The sequence below is a fragment of the Belonocnema kinseyi genome, chromosome 6 (genome assembly GCF_010883055.1).
Source record: "Belonocnema kinseyi isolate 2016_QV_RU_SX_M_011 chromosome 6, B_treatae_v1, whole genome shotgun sequence".
In the NCBI taxonomy this organism is placed as follows: Eukaryota; Metazoa; Arthropoda; class Insecta; order Hymenoptera; family Cynipidae; genus Belonocnema; species Belonocnema kinseyi.
This window is the reverse complement of record NC_046662.1, coordinates 59,623,642-59,641,460: the sequence shown is the minus strand read 5'-3', so window position 1 is coordinate 59,641,460 and position 17,819 is coordinate 59,623,642. Positions and strand designations below refer to the sequence as shown.

The 17,819-nt window shown below is 29.4% G+C and overlaps 1 protein-coding gene across 1 annotated transcript in view; it reads left to right on the top strand.

The window, feature by feature from the left end:
- Positions 1–2,306: 2,306 nt before the first annotated feature.
- Positions 2,307–17,819, top strand: part of LOC117174977 (G protein-coupled receptor kinase 2) — a 112,422-nt gene continuing 96,909 nt past the window's right edge. The window contains exon 1 of the mRNA XM_033364455.1: positions 2,307–2,442. The gene's annotated coding sequence lies outside the window, so the exon portion shown is untranslated. The remainder of the gene's footprint in view (positions 2,443–17,819) is intronic.

Sequence of the window (17,819 nt, the reverse complement as noted above, 5' to 3'; positions counted from 1 at the left end):
CAACTAAAACTGATACATTTTCAATCAAAAATTATAAATTTCAAACTACAAATGATATAGCTAAATTTTAAGTGGGAAAATTAATCTTTAACCAAAGTGATGAATTTCAACTAAAATGTTTAATCTTCAAAAAACAAAAATGGATTCACCATAGAGTTGATTTTACAAACCAAAAAGACGAGTCTTGAACAAAATGTTTGCATTTTCAACAAAGAAAGATTTTTCAATCAAAAAGGAAACTAAAAGTTCAACCGAATTATGCAATCTTCAAGCTAAAAATGAGAATTTTCAACAAAACAGTTAGTTTTCTGCAAAATAGTTTAATTTTCGGACTAACAAGATACAAAATTTCTATGTTCAAAAATGCAATAAAAATGACTTTATTATAAAGACAGCTATTCTATATAACAATAATTGTTGTTGAACGACAATATTTTCTGTGTTAAAATTATTATTCAGGGAAGAAAACAAGTAGCCCCATAAAAAGAAAAATTATCTTTGTTAAAAATGTGAAATACAATGAATTGTTTATAAAAATATATATAATTTTTAAACAGTAATATATTATAAATGCGAAGCTATTACCCATGAGATGAAATGAAATAATCCTGAAGAAAACAAAAAGTTTCTACATTCAGAAATGCCACCTAATAGAATTTTTTTATAATAATTATTTATAACAATGACAACTGGTCTTGGATCTGGATTCATATGAAATATCCTGAAGTACTTTCAAATATCTTTGCGTATATGAAATATTCTGAAGTATGTAACGTATTTCGAAATATATTGAAGTACATCGAAATATCTGGAAGTATATTAAATATTATCAAGTATTTTGAAATAATAGGAAGTATTTCAAGTATCCTGAAGTACATTCAAACATCTTTGAGTATATGAAATATTCTAAAGTATGCGAAGTATGTGAAGTATTTCGAAATATCATGAAGTATATTAAAATATCCTAAAGTATATTAAATATTTTAAAGAATTTTAAAATAATAGGAAGTTTTTTAAATATCCTGAAGTATTTTCAAATATCTTTAAGTATATTAAATATTCTGAAGTATGTGAACTTGTGAAGAATTTCGAAAAATGGCAAATATCCTGAAATACTTTAAAATATCCGGAAGTATTTGCAATAATATAAAGTACTTACAAATATCTTGAAGTATTTCAAGTATTTCGAAGTATTTCGAAATATCATTAAATAGATTAAAATATCCGGAAGTATATTTAATATGTCAAAGTATTTTTAAATAATAGGAAGTATTTAAAATATCCTGAATTACTTTAAAATATCTTTAAGTATATGAAATATTCTGAAGTATGTAAAGTATTTTGAAAAATGTAAAATATCCTGAAATACTTCGAAATATCCGTAAGTATTTGCAATATCATAAAGCACCTCAAGCAATGTGAGATATCTTGAAGTATGCTGAAATAACTTTAGGTGTTTCAAATATTCAGAAGTAATTTGAAACATAGGAAGTATTTGCATTATCCTAAAGTACCTTTAAATAACTGTAAGCACATAAAATATTCTGTAGTATTTGAAGTATTTCAAACTATGTGAAATATACTTAAGTGCTTTAAAATATCCGGAAATATTTTCAGTATCATGAAGAGCTTTCAAATATCTTAAATTACATGAAATATTCTGAAGTATCTCGAAATATCTGAAATATCCTGAACTACCGGCTTAACCCTTAAATATGGTACTGTGAGTCAGGGGGACACAGATGGTACAGTGGGGTCCTCTTATACCCTCATTTTTTCAAGGTTTTATTGGCAACAATAAGAACAGAACTCTAATACTGTAATATGAGTTTGTTCTTTATAAAAATAAATTTTTAAATCATCCTGGGGTTGGCGCTAACCCCACCGTACCATTCGACGGTTAAAACTTAAAATGTATTAAAGTACGCTGAAGAATCTAGAAACATTCTCCTTCAATTACAATAATTTACCTATTTATCTCATAATGCTCATCCACCTCCCTCTAACTTCACCCAGCCGAACTCAAATTTCCCGCTCTACCCAACCCAATCAGTCGGCAATCAGCTTCTCACCTCCATCAACAGATGTCACCTCCTCCCCAATTTTCCGAGACTATCATCCCTCCCCTCACCTTTATCATCCCACTCCCACATACCATCTTCACCCATTCTCTTTCTCTCTCTCTTTCCACCGTCATTCGACTCACACTCCCACTCCCCCGCTTTCGCCCTCCTCAGCTCCGCGCATCCCACCAATGTTTGATCCCCTACCTCGCACTCTCAGTGCCACGGGCCAAGCAAAGTGAGTCTGGTACCCGTACAAACTCCCGATTATCTTGTGCGCAACCCGTCTGACCCGTCTTGTCACTCGCTCTGCCACGAAATCGCCGGGCGTCGTTGCAGACCACGCGAATAAAAAACATCTCCATCAGGATCCCGATCGGTAAATAACAACAAATCCTATTTTTTTACTATCAAGTTTAGGAATCCAACTCCTACCGATTCTCGGCTCCAGATCCTCCCCTCCCGTCCGGTATTTTCCTTTTGCCGATCACCGGCTTTTCCGCGCCGGAAAAATCGAAGAGGTCGCCAGACTGCCGCGATCGTCGGCCATTGTGACTCGTTGTTGCTCGACGATCCTCCGTAGCCTCTCTGTATGCCTTCTTTCACTCTCGCTGCCTCCCCTTTCCCCACAAACGCCTCCCCATCATCTCCACACATCCCCCTTACTCCCCAGCATCCCCCATAACCGTTCAACTTGCTCCGCTCCATCCCGCTCTTTACTCTCGTTTATACAGGGTGTCCCGTAAGATACAAGTGCGCTCTGTCAGTGGATTCAGGACCATCATCTCGGAATATAATCGCACGACGTTTACACCCATCTCGTGAAAACAAGCGTGCGATCCTACAGTGAGTGCAAAACCGGTGTTTGTTGCCTTGATCGTGTGGTGTGTGTGTGTGTGTACATCAACTTTGGGTGTGATATCGTCTCATGTAGGTGAAAAGTTCACACAGGGGCTCAAAAAACATTGAAAATGTGATGTTTTTAAGGATGTGTAGATTTTCTTTCTCCGTCTCTCGTTTTTCATTCCCTAAACGTGTGTTCGTGAACATGAAAAGGATGTACTCTTCTCCACGTGGGAAATTTTTATGGGGCTCTGATATTCTGCAGAGGGTCTTCAAGGGCGGATGGATTAATTTGTGTCAGTGAATTCTGGATCTAGTCTGACCAATTATATTCCCGGTTAGATTAGATGCAATTCTGAGCAGGCAGAAGTGTATTAAAACTGAAAAAAAATTAAATTCCCAGGTTCACAGATAAGTTGTAACGTCCCTGATGGGGTTTAACATACTTTTATGATGCTAGATGTTCTGTCATGGTAATTCAAAGATTTTGAATTGAATTTTTTTGCTGATGAAAACTTTTGGATGGTGCATCAATTCCTTTGACTTTGTAATTCTATGATAGTGCTTCAAATCCTTTGGGTATTTGGTATTCTTTGGTTTTACGTTTTTGGTGTTATTGATACTTAAATAAAATTAGAAATTCTTCGTTCGAGTTTAAAATCCTTGAATAGTGTTGTTCTGAAAGTGTTCGCGATTCATGGATGGTGTTTAAAATCATTTGACTCTCCACAAATTCTGGGATGGTGTTCCAAATTCTTTGAATTTAATATTATTGGATGGTGTTTCGGATATTTAAATAAAACTAGAAATTCTTAGTTCATCGTGTTTTCTTTGAGTTTGAAGTCCTTGGAAGGTGTTCGCAATTCATGGATGGTGTTTAAAATCATTTGACTCTCCTCAAATTCTTCGGCTATATTAAAAATTTTTAAATGGTGTTTTCCATTTTGTTACTGATTCAAATGTTGTTAGCAATTCCGGGATGGTGTTACAAATCATTGAAGCTAAAGATGGTGCTTGACAATATTCTCTAACTGCATTTTAAACTGTTACTGACAGTTTTCCGTATTTTAATTTTAAATCGGATTCTCTTCCAATAAGACATTTGGAGAAGTTGAATTAAAGTGAGGGATAAATGGCAAAAATTGGAGAATGATATAGGAATAATTGATGAAATGAGAAGTTTATCTCTTCCCACCAATGGATTCTTCACTTATCCCTCCTCTCCTTGATTCTCCGGTCGTGAGAGACCCTTTCGTCCCTATCATGATTCGCTTCTCTTTCTTTCTTCAAAACGTCACCGTCCTCAATTTCTTGTGTTCTTCCTCTTCTGGTGTCTTCCGTTTCTTGCTCTTTCCTCACTACTCTTCAATGCTATTTACACAGTCTCTCTCAACAGTGGCGTAACTACCGGAAAATGGGGAAATTGATTCTAGAATCCGAAGAATTTTCTTCTTTTTGTTGATAACAATTTTAACTAGACAATTCACGAGCTGAAATTGTTTACTTGTTTTCTATAAATAAAATGAGTTAAAAATACAGTAGTAAAAAATTTAACATCCAGGAAATGCATCATAACTGTTGCCGGATCAATACATCGCTTTTACTGCCTCAGCATTTTTATATCTTCATATTCAAAATTGATTATACGGAAGCTTTAGTCAGCTCCTTTCATAAATCTTGGGGATGCCCATCCCTCTTTTTCCCTCAACTCCCGAGTGAATACGCCTCTGGAAGAGAAATTAAATCAAGCCAGAAACATGATTCAAGCACTGAATGCAATCACATATATTTTCATATGTATATACGTGATCGAAATGATAAAATATTTAAACAAAATGTTTCTCAGAAATAAAATAAGGAATGACATAAAGAATGAAAGATAAGACGCTAAACAAATTCAGAGGAAGTGTCAACTCTAAAATTTATATTCTTAAATTCCTTAAGTCTTTAAATTACTTAAAGTTTTTTTTCTGACATTTTGAACAATGTACCCCACCCCCCTCCCCCTTAAGTAAGTGAACAGAAAAATATTCAACCCCCGTCCCAGCTTATGAAGGTTCTACGTAATTAAAGTATGGACCCCAGGTGGACAAATAAATAATAAAAGGCTTAACAGCTCCTCTTTGGACAAAACTGAGGAAGAGCCTAATTATGTCCCAGAGACGATACTGAAAACTTAAACAAAAATGTTTACTCTGAGTACTCAAGACCTCAATGTTAATTCAATATTGTCAGAAGACTCGCTATATTAATTGCTCTTAATATTAGCACAATTATTAAGGAAGATAAACAATTCAGTTCAAGAATTTTCCACTACAAGTCGACAATAACATGCCAAAAATTCTGATTATTTTGAAAAAAATAAATAACTTTAAAAACTTTGAATTGACACAGTGTAATTTCATGAATTGCAATAATATAGTGCTTTAAATTGTTATAAAAAATAGGTCAAAAAGGGTCAGATTAAAAAAAAAAGTACTAGAATTTCTCTATTGAAATACCATGAAATAAAACTGATTATTTAAATTAAAATTGTACAATTTTTAACATTACCGTCCGCTGAGTCAGGAAATGAAAGTGAATTTATTTTTCTGACTGGGAATTTTACAAATTTGTTAGAAAAAAATATATCCAGTCACTTCAAATACCACAAATTTCATATCGCATGATTTTTCTTTTTTGAGAAATTATTTTAAAACATTTAAATAAGTCCGATTTCAATTTTTTTTTTAAGAATAATTATTCGATATTTAGCAATGTTAGACTGATAATTTAAATTGCAAATTTAATTACAAACAAAACAATACGAAAATAAATTGTTTCAAATACAAAGTCTTAATCGTTAATATTTCAGAGTTAAATTCAAACTAAAACGTTAAAATATAGTTAGTGTTCTATTTAGAAAATGTTAACTTGTAACTTAAATTGTTGACTTTTGATGTTTAAATAACAATTGAACACTTATTGATTTAGAAAAAATTTGTGTAAGTTGAAGTGATATATAGAAATTCTCAATAGATTTAGAACTAATTTAAACCATGAAATTATTTGATATAGTAAAAAATAATAATTTAAAGTTTAAAAAATTAATAATTTAAAAAAAAAATTAAAAATAATTTAAAGCAAAATGTCGATTTTTGCAGATTTTGAAAAAGAAATGTAGAAGATTTTTAAGAATTGCAAAAGGTTTCAAAAAAAGCAAAAAAAAAACTTGAAATTAAACAGAATGTAGATTTTTGCAGATTTCAACAAAAAATTAGAAGCTTTTTTAGAATTGTTAAAGGTTTTAAAACAATAAAATCAAAATTTTTAAGATCTCTAGAAAAATTGAAAATAATTTTTTAATTTAAAATATTAATTGCAAGAGAATACTTAAAAAGATGTTAAAAGATTTTCAAAATTGCCGTAAAAGAATCTGAAAGATTTTGATGACATTTTTTTAATTTTATAGAGTTCTTATTTAAATTTTATGAAAAATTCAAATAATTTTAAAAGATATTTAGAAGGAATATCCAACAAATAATTTAAAATATTAAAATTTTAAGAAATGAACAAAATGTATTTTTGAAGATTTCCAACAAAACTTTTGAAGCTTTTTAAGGTAATAAAATAGTTTTCTTGATATTTCTGGGAAAATTGAAAATTATTTTTTGTTCTAAAAAAAATTATTTTCAAAGAATATTTTAAAATATTTTAAAACACAATGAATGTTTTATGTATATATAACAATTGAACAATTATTTATTAAAAACATAGAAAAATTATTTAAGTTCTAATTTAAAGTGTTCAATTAAAAAAAAAAACTAATTTTTCAGATTTCTAGCTTAAAATTGCTTAAAAACCATATAATTTAAAAATTTTATTGAGTTATTCTTTAATTTAGAGCATTGAGTTTATGGGGCGACTGAAAAAGCCCGAAATATAAAATTTCTGACACTGTTAAAATCCCGAAATGAAAAATTTTATAATATTACCAAATATGAAAATTCCCGACGGAAAATTGCCGAACTATAAAATCCTCGAATATAAAAAAGTATATATTTTTTATTAAACAATATTTATTTATTAAATATACAATAAAAAATATGTAATTTAAACAAATTTTAAATTCCGGGATTTTCTAGATCGATTATTTTATTAATCGGAAATTTTCTTTCGGGAATTTTCCAATTTAGTAATATTAGAAACTTTTCGGGAAAATTAGTCTCGGAAATTTAATTTTTCATGATTTTTCAATTAGATTTATACGTGTAAATAATTAAACGTTTGAATAAAAAAATTTAATAAGTTAAAAATTCAAGATTTACACATTTAGTTTTAATTTGCAGTTCAGTTTTTTTTAATTCACACGGAAAAATTGGTAGTTTTTAAAGTTTTAATTTTTTCATATAATTGAAAGTGAACATTTTTTGTAAACCGGGGCATGACCGGGAATTTTTTCTTTGATTAAAACGGCCACTATAATTTCGAAATTGTACATTTTTAAGCGTTTCAGTAAACATATTACAAAAGTTGCACATTTTTAATTTGATTTCAATTGAAATCTAGTTTTAAATGGTTGAAATTTCAATGTTTAAACATCAACAGAAAAATTGTTAACTTTTGGACACATTTAATTACAAGTTACGTATTAACTCGAATATTAATTCCTATAGTACTCAGTTTAAAATTGTTTAATTTTGAAATTTTCATAGGACTGAAAAATCCCGAAAAATAAATTTCCTGGCACTGTAAAATTCCCAAAAAAGAAAATTCCCGGAATTATATAATTGGCAAAGTATAAAAATCCCTTCTTTAAAAATTCCCGACAAAATTTATATTATTACCGTATTTTAAAAATCTCGCATAATAAAATTTTCGAGTTATAAAATATCATATTCTGCAGAATTGCTGACACTGGAAAATTCTCAAATTTAACCAACGAAAAAATGGTTGTTTGATCAATTATATTTATTCATTGATAATACAACAGTTAAAAATGTCGATCAAAACTATTTTTGTTGTGTTAAATGTATTTCAAAAATGTATTCTTCATTCAAAACCTGTGAAATTGTAATCTCAAATTTCTTGGACTATTTACTCGGAAATTGTTCACTTTTTTATGTGTAAAGTTTTTTTTTACCCTTATTCGAAAACTCAATATCTCGAGAGTAAAATTTTTTTATATTTTAACTGAAGATAAAAATTTTTTCGCAATCCGCAACCTAGTCTGTTCCAAATTTGTGGTCTGGGTGACTAATATTGTGAGGTGACTCATCTATTTGCTCGTAAATGGAAAACTGTTTTTAATCCAATTTTTTGAAATTAAATGAGCAACATGTCATCTCGGAAGTAGACTTCTGTCCTATCTCTGAATAGAGTTTTCTATTTTACAAGATTTTTTTTTCTCCTGAAAAATTCCGATTTTGTTCGTTAACTTTTTAGTTCTCTACTGCCTCAAAATTTTTAAATGATGAACGCGAAAATAGTATATAAAAATCGCAATCCGCAGCCTAGTCTGTTCCAATTTATAGTTAGTGACTTTGTCATTATCAGCTGACTCATCTATTTGATCAAATATGGAAAACTAGTTCTAATCCATTTTTTTGGGATTAAATCAAAAACACGTTTAAATGGTATTTTCGATGTTTGTCAAATGTTTTTTCGCTCATTAAAAATTCAGGTTTTGTTGGTTCTCTAGTTCTATACTGCCACCCTTCTGTTATGTCACTGGAAATTATTGATTTGTAATTGATTACAATTTAGTGAGGACAAAACTGACACGATTAAAATCGGGAAGAAAATATCATATTTTTCGTCTATAGAAAATAATCGAAGTCGAAGGCGCATTGACCTCAAATTTTCTCGCTTTACGTCATTGGCCCTCATTCTTCCTGAGAGCGTGTTTATAATTTATGTCCTCCTTCCTTGCCGGTTCCATTAGCGTAAAATTTGGGATTCCGTGTCCAAACACGAGGGAGGGAAAAGTAAAAGGAAAAATTCCACGTGCTTGGGAGAATTTGTAATGCTTCCTGGATTAGATTTCGGCCTTGGCAAGGCCAAGCGGAAAATGTTTCCTCAATTCTTCTAAATAACAGGATATGTTCCCGAACTAAGAGCCTAAAAATACATTTCTTTTATTCCGATGACACTATTTGGCTAAAATAATATGTCCGCCACCTCAACAAATCACAGCATACCAAAAATTAAAAATTAAATAATAATTGATATATAATTAACTTTCTGTTTAAATTTGTTTTCTAAAAATTTACCAAGTAATAGAATTTTCTACCAAATTGTTGAATTTTCAACTTAAACGATAAATTTTTCTACAAAACAGGTGAATTTTAAGTACGAGAATGTTAATTTTTAACAAAATAATTCTTTATCAACCAATTAGTTGAATTTTTAACTAGGAACATTAATTTTTGACAAATTACTAGTAAATAATAGTTTAAACAATGGATGTCATGTTAGTCCAAATTTTGTTAATTAAAATTTGATAAATAAAAAAGGTCTATGGAGCACTTAAATTTTCATACATGAGATTTAATTTTTAATGAAAAAAAAACGGAATTTCTACAAAACAGATTTGAATTTTAAACCCAAGAATGTAAAATTTCTTTTAAGTATTTAATTTTCAACCAAACATTTGAATGTTCATACAAGAAGAGTAATTTTCACTAAATAGTTTGAACAGTGGATGTAATGTTAGTCCAAATGGCATTTAATTAACTTTTAGTTTATATTTTTTCGTTTCTAAGCATTTTTAACAATATAGTAGTTGATTTTTTAACTGAAACATAATCATGAAGTAGTTAAATTTTCATTTGAGACACTTAATTTCCAATTAAAATGTCAACATTGTTTATTTTTAACAACAACAAAAAACGAATTTTTAACTAAAATTGGTAATCTTTAGCCAAAAAAATGAAATTTGAAGAAATTAGTTCAAATTTTAACCGCGGTGTTGAATTTTCCACCTAAAAAAACTAATTTTTAACGAAAAATGTAATAATTGATATTTTAACAAAAAAATATTTTAATACAAAATAAAAAACATTTGAATTTGACCACCAAGAACGAATTTTCAACATAATACATAAATGCTCAACTGAAACAAATTAATTCTCAATCAAACTGTTTCACTTTTTATCAGAAAATTGATATTCTACCAGAAAAGACGAATTTTTAACAAAATATATCAATTTTGAACCAAATAGTTACATTTGCTACCAAACTGTTGAATTTTTTAGCCGAAAATAAGAATTGTCAACAAGAACTTAATTTTCGACTAAAACAGATTAATTTTATGCCAAACAGTTGCGTTTTAAACGAAAAAAGGAAAAATATCTACAAATGAATAGTAAATTTAATAACTTATAGACTAAATAATAACATTTAAAATAAATTTTTGAAGTTCATTTTTTATACTTTAAAAATACTAGGTCAATACTAGGTTCAGTTTTTTCCAAACTTCAAAATTTATATCATTTTTTAAATTTTTTCAAGACCTCTAAATATCTTCAAATAATTCGAATTTCAGTTGTAAAATTTCCGGTTTAACTTTACTTTTTGAGATTTTTCAAGAAATAATTAGAGGTTCCGAAATCTAAATCTTAATACAGATGTAAAATTTCTTCCAAATTTTTGGTATGAAACAAAGAATTCTTGAAAAATTTCCGATAGCAGGGTCCCCAACCACGACAAGTACATACCCCACCCTAGCCGCGGCAGCCGAGGTAGTCGCTCCACTGTGAGTAGAAGGCTACTTTCCTTTACCGACAATGAATGACCTTTTACTGTTTATGAGATAATGTCCTGTTACAAAAACTAAAGTTAAAAAAACATGTCTCAATTAAATTTTAATAAGCCGAATCGTTTTCTTTATAAAATTAAAAATATATGTACTAAAAGCCACTTAATATCTTCAACCATAGTTAAAATTCGTTGTACTTCTGTATAAACTTAAAGACGTGCTTTAATACTGAAAGTATTATCCGATTATCATCAACTTTTTCTTTACTTTTTTTCTAACTATATAAGGAAATTGATTCGGCTTATTAAAAATCAATTGAACCATGTTTTTATAAATTTCAGTTTTTGTAACATGTTTTTGTCTCATAAAAATGAAAGTTCATCCGTTTTAGGTAAACGAAAGTAGCCTTCTTCTTGAAGCGGAGTGTCTGCCTCAGCTGCCGCGGCTAGAGTGGCATCCCCCTCTCAAGAGTTCAAATAAGTCTTTTTTTGAAGTAACCACTGAGAAAGTATATAAGTATGAACAAATAGAGGAAATACCTTGAAAATAGGGGGAAAAATTCTCGAAAAAGGGGGGAAACTTTTTGGAAATGAGAAAAAATGGGAATCTGAATTGATGCCAGAATATTTTCGCCACGGGGTCGCTTGACTAGACTATCTCTGAGTAAACGTGAGAGAAATGTCTTGGAATGCACTATCTGAGGAAAGAGAATGGCAGACGTAACATTGACCGAGGGAAAAAGTAGAAGTGCCATACACTTTTCACTGACCTCGAAAACTTTACCTCCTTTGCAGACTTCTTTTAAAGCTTAAAAATCTGCAAATCTCCTTGCTCTTCGTCAGATTTGTATGGGTTGATTCCTCTCTTTTTCCCCTCAATCTCAATTTCGATAATGTATTCCTTTTCTATTCTATCACACAGCATTTTCAAATATATATAAAAAATATTGAATTTATTGAAGAAAATTTTGAACTATTATATCCGATTGGATGAATTTCATACGTTCAAGCGGCAATGGAAACGGTCAAGGAGCAGTGCAATTCTAGGGAAAATCGGGAATTCTTTTATCTGAAAATCCCGATGTGATGAACAGAAATTAATAAATTTTGTTAAATTACAAAGTAAACTATTTTTTCTCTCACGTACTTTTAAAAATTTTCAGTGTGATATATGGTTAAAATATTATAAATATTCTTCCAACTCTAATGATTTTGTTGATAACAATAGAAATGTCAGGCAAAAAATACTAACACAACCAAACAAACAATTGTTCAAGATTGTAAATCCTCTTTTTAACTTAACATTTTTCCAAAATTGTAAATCTTTTTTTTTAATCTATATATATTTCCGATGAAAAAGCGAGCATAACCTAAAATTGTTCAAAACTTTTTTTTTCTTTGTTAAAAAAAAAAAAATAAGAAAATTGAGCTACTATTTTCTTAAAAAGTCATCTGTTGTGAACGCCAATTAAATTAATTATTTTTAAGTTTAACTACAGTGAAACCCTTCTATTGTGTCGGTTTGGGGCTTGGAGGGGGGGGGGGGGGCTACCTCTTCGGTTGAAAACGCTTTTGTTTATGAACGTCTTTTGAAGGGTTTTACTGTACTTTTTTAATTCATTTTTTTTTTACAATTCATCTCTCGGTTTTAAATTTAACTATTTTTCCGAAAACCCGTTTTTTTTGGTTGCTTATTCATCTTGTTTTAGTTTGAAATTCAACTATTTGCTTGAAATTTTAACTATTTAGTTAGAAATTCGTCTTTGTCTGTAAAAAATTAATCTTCGTCGTTAAAAAATCAACTTTTTGGTAAACAATTTAACTCTTTAGTTGAATATTGAACACTTTTCTTTACAATTCATTTTTCTGTTTTTAAAATTTACCAGTTTCTTTGAAAATTCGTCGTTTTGATTGAAAATTTAACTGTTTTATTGAGAATTTGTCCTTTTTGTTGATAATTAATCCGTGTGGGTGAAAAATCCACTGTTTGGTTGACTGTAAATTCATTTATTTTTGTTAAGATTAATCATTTTAATTGAACATTAATCTCTTTGTTTGAAAATTTAATTATTTTGTTGAAACTTTGTCTTTGTGGGAGAAAATCCCTCCTTTTTTGGATAAAAATTCAACTTGGTTGATCATTAATATTTCTCGTTTGAGAGTTTAACTATTTTTTTTCAATTTGTCTTATTTGTTCAGTCAACTGTTTTTGATTTATAATTGATTAATTAAATGTTTCACTAAGAATTAAATTTTTATGTTGAAAAATGAACTACATGTTTTAAAGTAGATATACTTCGTAAACAATTATTTCGTTCGGTTGAAGATTTATCATTAGAGTTTAAAATTGAATCAACTGTTTTTTTAAATTTCAAATGAACCCTTTAACGTGCAATCCTAGAATCCTGTGAATTAAAAATCATTTTTTGTTCGATTTTTACGAACAAAACCTTTTTTAATTTTTATCATTTTCTCGGTTTATTTCTAGTAGAAGATTAATCATTTTAGTTGAAAATTCAACTATTTTCAGGGTGGCCGCTGGTCCGGGAAACTGGGAAGTGACAGTGATTTTACTTTTTTGAGTGGGAATTTCACAAATTTTTAGAAAAAAAATCTGTTCAAGTTTGATTTCAACAGTTTTGGAAATTTTTATGTTTGAGCGTATATTTTTTATTTAAACAGTAGAGTTGTAAAGAATCTTTTCCCGGAAAATAAGCCGTCATTTATTAAAATGCAATCATTTAAAAAAATTGGTAAGACGTGACGGTCAGAAAAAAATTCAATTGCAAGAAACATGGTTAAAGTTAATGTTCTTTTTGTTGCAAATAGCCCACCGCTTAATTTAAAAAAATATATAGATTTTTTGCAGATTTTGAACCAAAAATGTAGAAACTTTTTAAGAATTCTGAAAGTCTTCAAAATAATGAAAAACATTTTCTCAAGTTTCCTAGGAAAATTGAAAATGTCTTTTTATTTTGGAAAATTAATTGTAAGACAATATCTAAAAAAAAATTTTAATTTCCAAAATTAAAAAAAAAATGAATCTGTATGATTTTAAGGAAATAGTTTTAATTGCGTAGGATTAAAAAATTTTTTTAATTTCAAAATTAATTTAAAATTGGAATAAAGTTGTAACAACGTGTAATTGTTTAAAGATTTTGAAATAAAATTTTAAAACTTTTTAAGAATCCTTAAACTATTTAAAATGAAAATACAGTCGAGCCTTTCAATAGGGCCCCTCTCAGGATGGTAGGGGAAATTTTTCTCGGAGGCGTGCTACTCTCGCCAATGTCCTCCGCACCTCGAGAATGTTGCATGCTCTACCTCTCAATAAGACGCTTTTCGCTGCACATAATATATGTGGCACAGTACGACCCACATACAGTAGAACGGTCTGAAAATGCATTGAAAATTTTAGTTCACTCTAGGGACAAGTCCCCCCCCCCCCCCCCCCCCAGTGTTTTCATTTCCATCTAATTAACATGGGGAAATTTGGATTGTCGAAAAATTGAAGTTATACTTCGGGGTTTGAACGAAAAGTGTCAAGTGTTTTTAGGGATTGAAGAGATGTTTATACGAAATAAAACCATGCTAATTACATCACCCCACCCCCAGCCGAGACATAATTATGACCGAAGAAAAAACTACATTTTTACGTATTATTGTTAATTCTCAGCAATTTATGTCGTATTTTTTTATAAAAATAATTACTAATGCACAATTTGAATATCTCCTATGAATTTTTAATTGTTTAAATAAATGTAACTTACTTAAAGAATTATTTATTCCCATAAAAAATAATAATAATCGTATTTTCTGAATGAAATGTAATAGTTGGTCATTTTTTGGAGTAGTAAATTTTTGTTAAAAATATTATGTAATTGTTTAAATAATTAATAATTGTTTATTTTCAAAATGTCCAAAAATTATATATATATATATATATATATATATAATAGAGTTACAAACAATAATTTTTCTGACTTATAGTGTATAGGAAGAATATACTAACCATTGTGTAATGGTTTTAGCGAATATAATTATTTGAAAAATTATTTTTTTTTAAATGTTTCTAAATCGTATTTTCTGAATTTAACATAATATTGAATGGTTTCGAAGAGTAGTAAATTCGGTGAAAAACTTCATATCATTGTTTGAACAATTTTTATTCGTAATCCATCCATACTTAATATTAGGGAAATTCGAAAAAGAAGAATAATTAAGACTTAACGAATTGAAGAATAATTCATTGTAAAATATTGTTTTTAATTCATAAAATACATGTTTAAAAATATTGTTGAAAAACAGAATTTGTTTTAAAATATTCTGTTTGTTTAAAAAATTAAAAAATGGGTTATATATTCTATCTATACACTATACAGCCAGATAAATAGTTGTATGGGTTTCATTTTATATTATTTTTTCAAAGTTTTTAAAAATAAAATTGCTTGAGAAAATGAAAATTGTTTGAGGAAAACAGAAATGTCTTAAACATTACAGTCCCTAGCCATATTATTAGACCAAAGCTAACAAGTAAGTATTTCATATTATTGTTGTTGTTTTAATGTAAGACTAATTTTCATATACTTATGTTTATATTTAATGTCATTTTTAATAGACTTATGACTATCAGAAAATAAAAGAGTCACCGTTCTTGACTGGCCGAGCAATTCTCCAGATATGAATCCTATCGAGAATGGTTGGAACTTCATGAAATCTGAAGTTTGTAAACACGCTCTTACAACCAAGCAAGAGCTGATTAATATACTCAATGACACTTGGCGGCAACATAACATAGAGATAAGAGGAAAAATTGAGAATTTTATAGACAGAGCATGCCTGCTCGCTGCCTAAGGGCATGTGACATACTCAAATACGTATACCACCGACCTCACTTTTTCAGGTTACTGAATTTTCTTTTGAACTTAAGAACTTTTTTTGTTAATAAAATATCGGCCTCAAACTTTAAGAAATGCTTCAGCCACCAGTAAATTGCATTCATGTACTATTTTTTTACATCTCGCAGCTATTTTAATTATAAAAAAGTGCTTAGATTCCGAAAATTTCGAGGTTATGTCAAAACATGGTTTCAGTTAATTTCTTTGAAAATCATTTTTATCAAAATTCTTACTTAAATGAAGTGCATAACCGTACTTCATGGTCTTCTAATACATCTTCTAAAGTTTCAGTTCAATATTCTATTTACAAAAAAAGTTCTAAAGGGCATGTGACACAGCTAAATACCTATATTTTAATGACCTCACTTTATCAGTTCACTGAATGTTTTTTTTAACCTAAGAACTTTTTTTTGTAAATAAAATATCGAGCTGAAACTTTGGAAAATGTATTAAAGTACAATAAAGTATGTTTAGGTACTGCATTTTGGTAGGAACTTCACTGAAAATTATTTTATCTTTTTTCTGAACCTCGACATTTTTTGAACGTTCGTACTTAAACGTAGTTTTCTTTCGGCTCTTGCATTTTTCAAAGTTTGATACCGATATTTTATGTATAAAAAAAGTTCGAACGTTTAAAAAATGTCGAAGATCAGAAAAAAGATGAAATAATTTTCAGTGAAGTTCCTACCAAAATGCAGTACCTAAACATACTTTATTGTACTCTAATACATCTTCCAAAGTTTCAGCTCGATATCTTATTTACAAAAAAAGTTCTTAGGTTCAAAAAAACATTCAGTGAACTGAAAAAGTAATGTCGGTAATATAGGTATTTAGCTGTGTCACATGCCCTTAAGTTGAAAAAAAATATTCAGTGAACTGAAAAAGTGAGTTCGGTAATATAGGGATCTGAGTATGTCGCGTGCCCTTAAGGGCATGTGATATTTCGAAAATGATCCATTTTACCAATTCTTTTAAAAAATTCAAAATTTGATAAATGTGTGTGTGTTTTGAGATTATGTGTGTTACAATTCTCCCCAGCTTTACTTCCAAACTACGAAATATTGTTGGCCGTAAACTTTGGACAAGCAAAAAAACATAGTAACTAATATCTCAGACCAAACTTCGTTTGTAGAAAATTAAAAAAGTTTATTTTTATAAATAATTTCTGAGTGGCTACCGACAGCATCGGTACGACAGAGACCAACAACTTGTTCAACAAAAAGTAGCATTAGACCTGACAGTATTTATGCCCGAGAGCTGCGGAAGTTTAACGTGGTACCTTCGAGCGTAAAAATTTAAATTTTACCAAGAAAACATTTGCGGTCTAATTTTTTTTCTACATAATTTCAAAGAGTATAATAAGAGATATTTTTTTGAAATAGAAAACGTTTTTTTTTTAAATATAATTTTTTCAAAAAATCAATTTCAATTTTCATTTTCAAAAAATAAAAAATGTACAAAAAAAGTTTTAAAAAATGTATCTTTTTAATATTAAATGAAAAGAGTTTTCCAAAACACTATAATAAAAGTCCAATCAGATTATCCGAAAAGAAGTGAAACTAATGTGAAGGTGAAGAGACGCGTGAATACCTGAAAACTTCAGGCCTCTGAGCATTGAAAACCGGTTGATAAATGAACCTATAGTTTGTTGGATTAATATAGGTCCACGAAGACTATAATCCGGGTTTATATATAATTTTATATAATCGCAGAAGATAATTATTTCTCAATACATACTTTCTACAATGCATATATGCAGATATATTTTCATTCGTCCGAGTGCAGCTGAGGTGAAGGCGCCCTATTGAGAGGTGCCCTAATGAGAGCCTCGACTGTAACTGAACTTTTAATTTGAGAAGTGTTTAGTTCATAACAAAAATGTAATCTTTCAATTTTTATTATTTTCAGCTTAAAATAGCTTAAAATAATTTGCAGCTTAGCTTTTATTACTTCAAGTTACAAAAATGTTAGCATAAAAAATCGAAATCTTGCGAATCAATTCTATAGTTATTTTATGATTTGATAATTGATAAAAGTTCCTATGTTTGGTAATCCATTCCTTATTATTACACCATTAAGCCATTTCCCTTTCGAGGTAGGCGTGACTCACTCGGTAGGGGAAAGGGGTAGTGTGTGGAAGAGATAGAGATTTTTCAGATTGATCCAGAATTCTCGTGCTACGAGGGTAGTTCAATAAGTCCTTAGAATGACCAACGGATGGCGCGCGAATCGCTCCAAATCATCTGTTTTCAGTCAGCACCACTCCCGACTAGATATA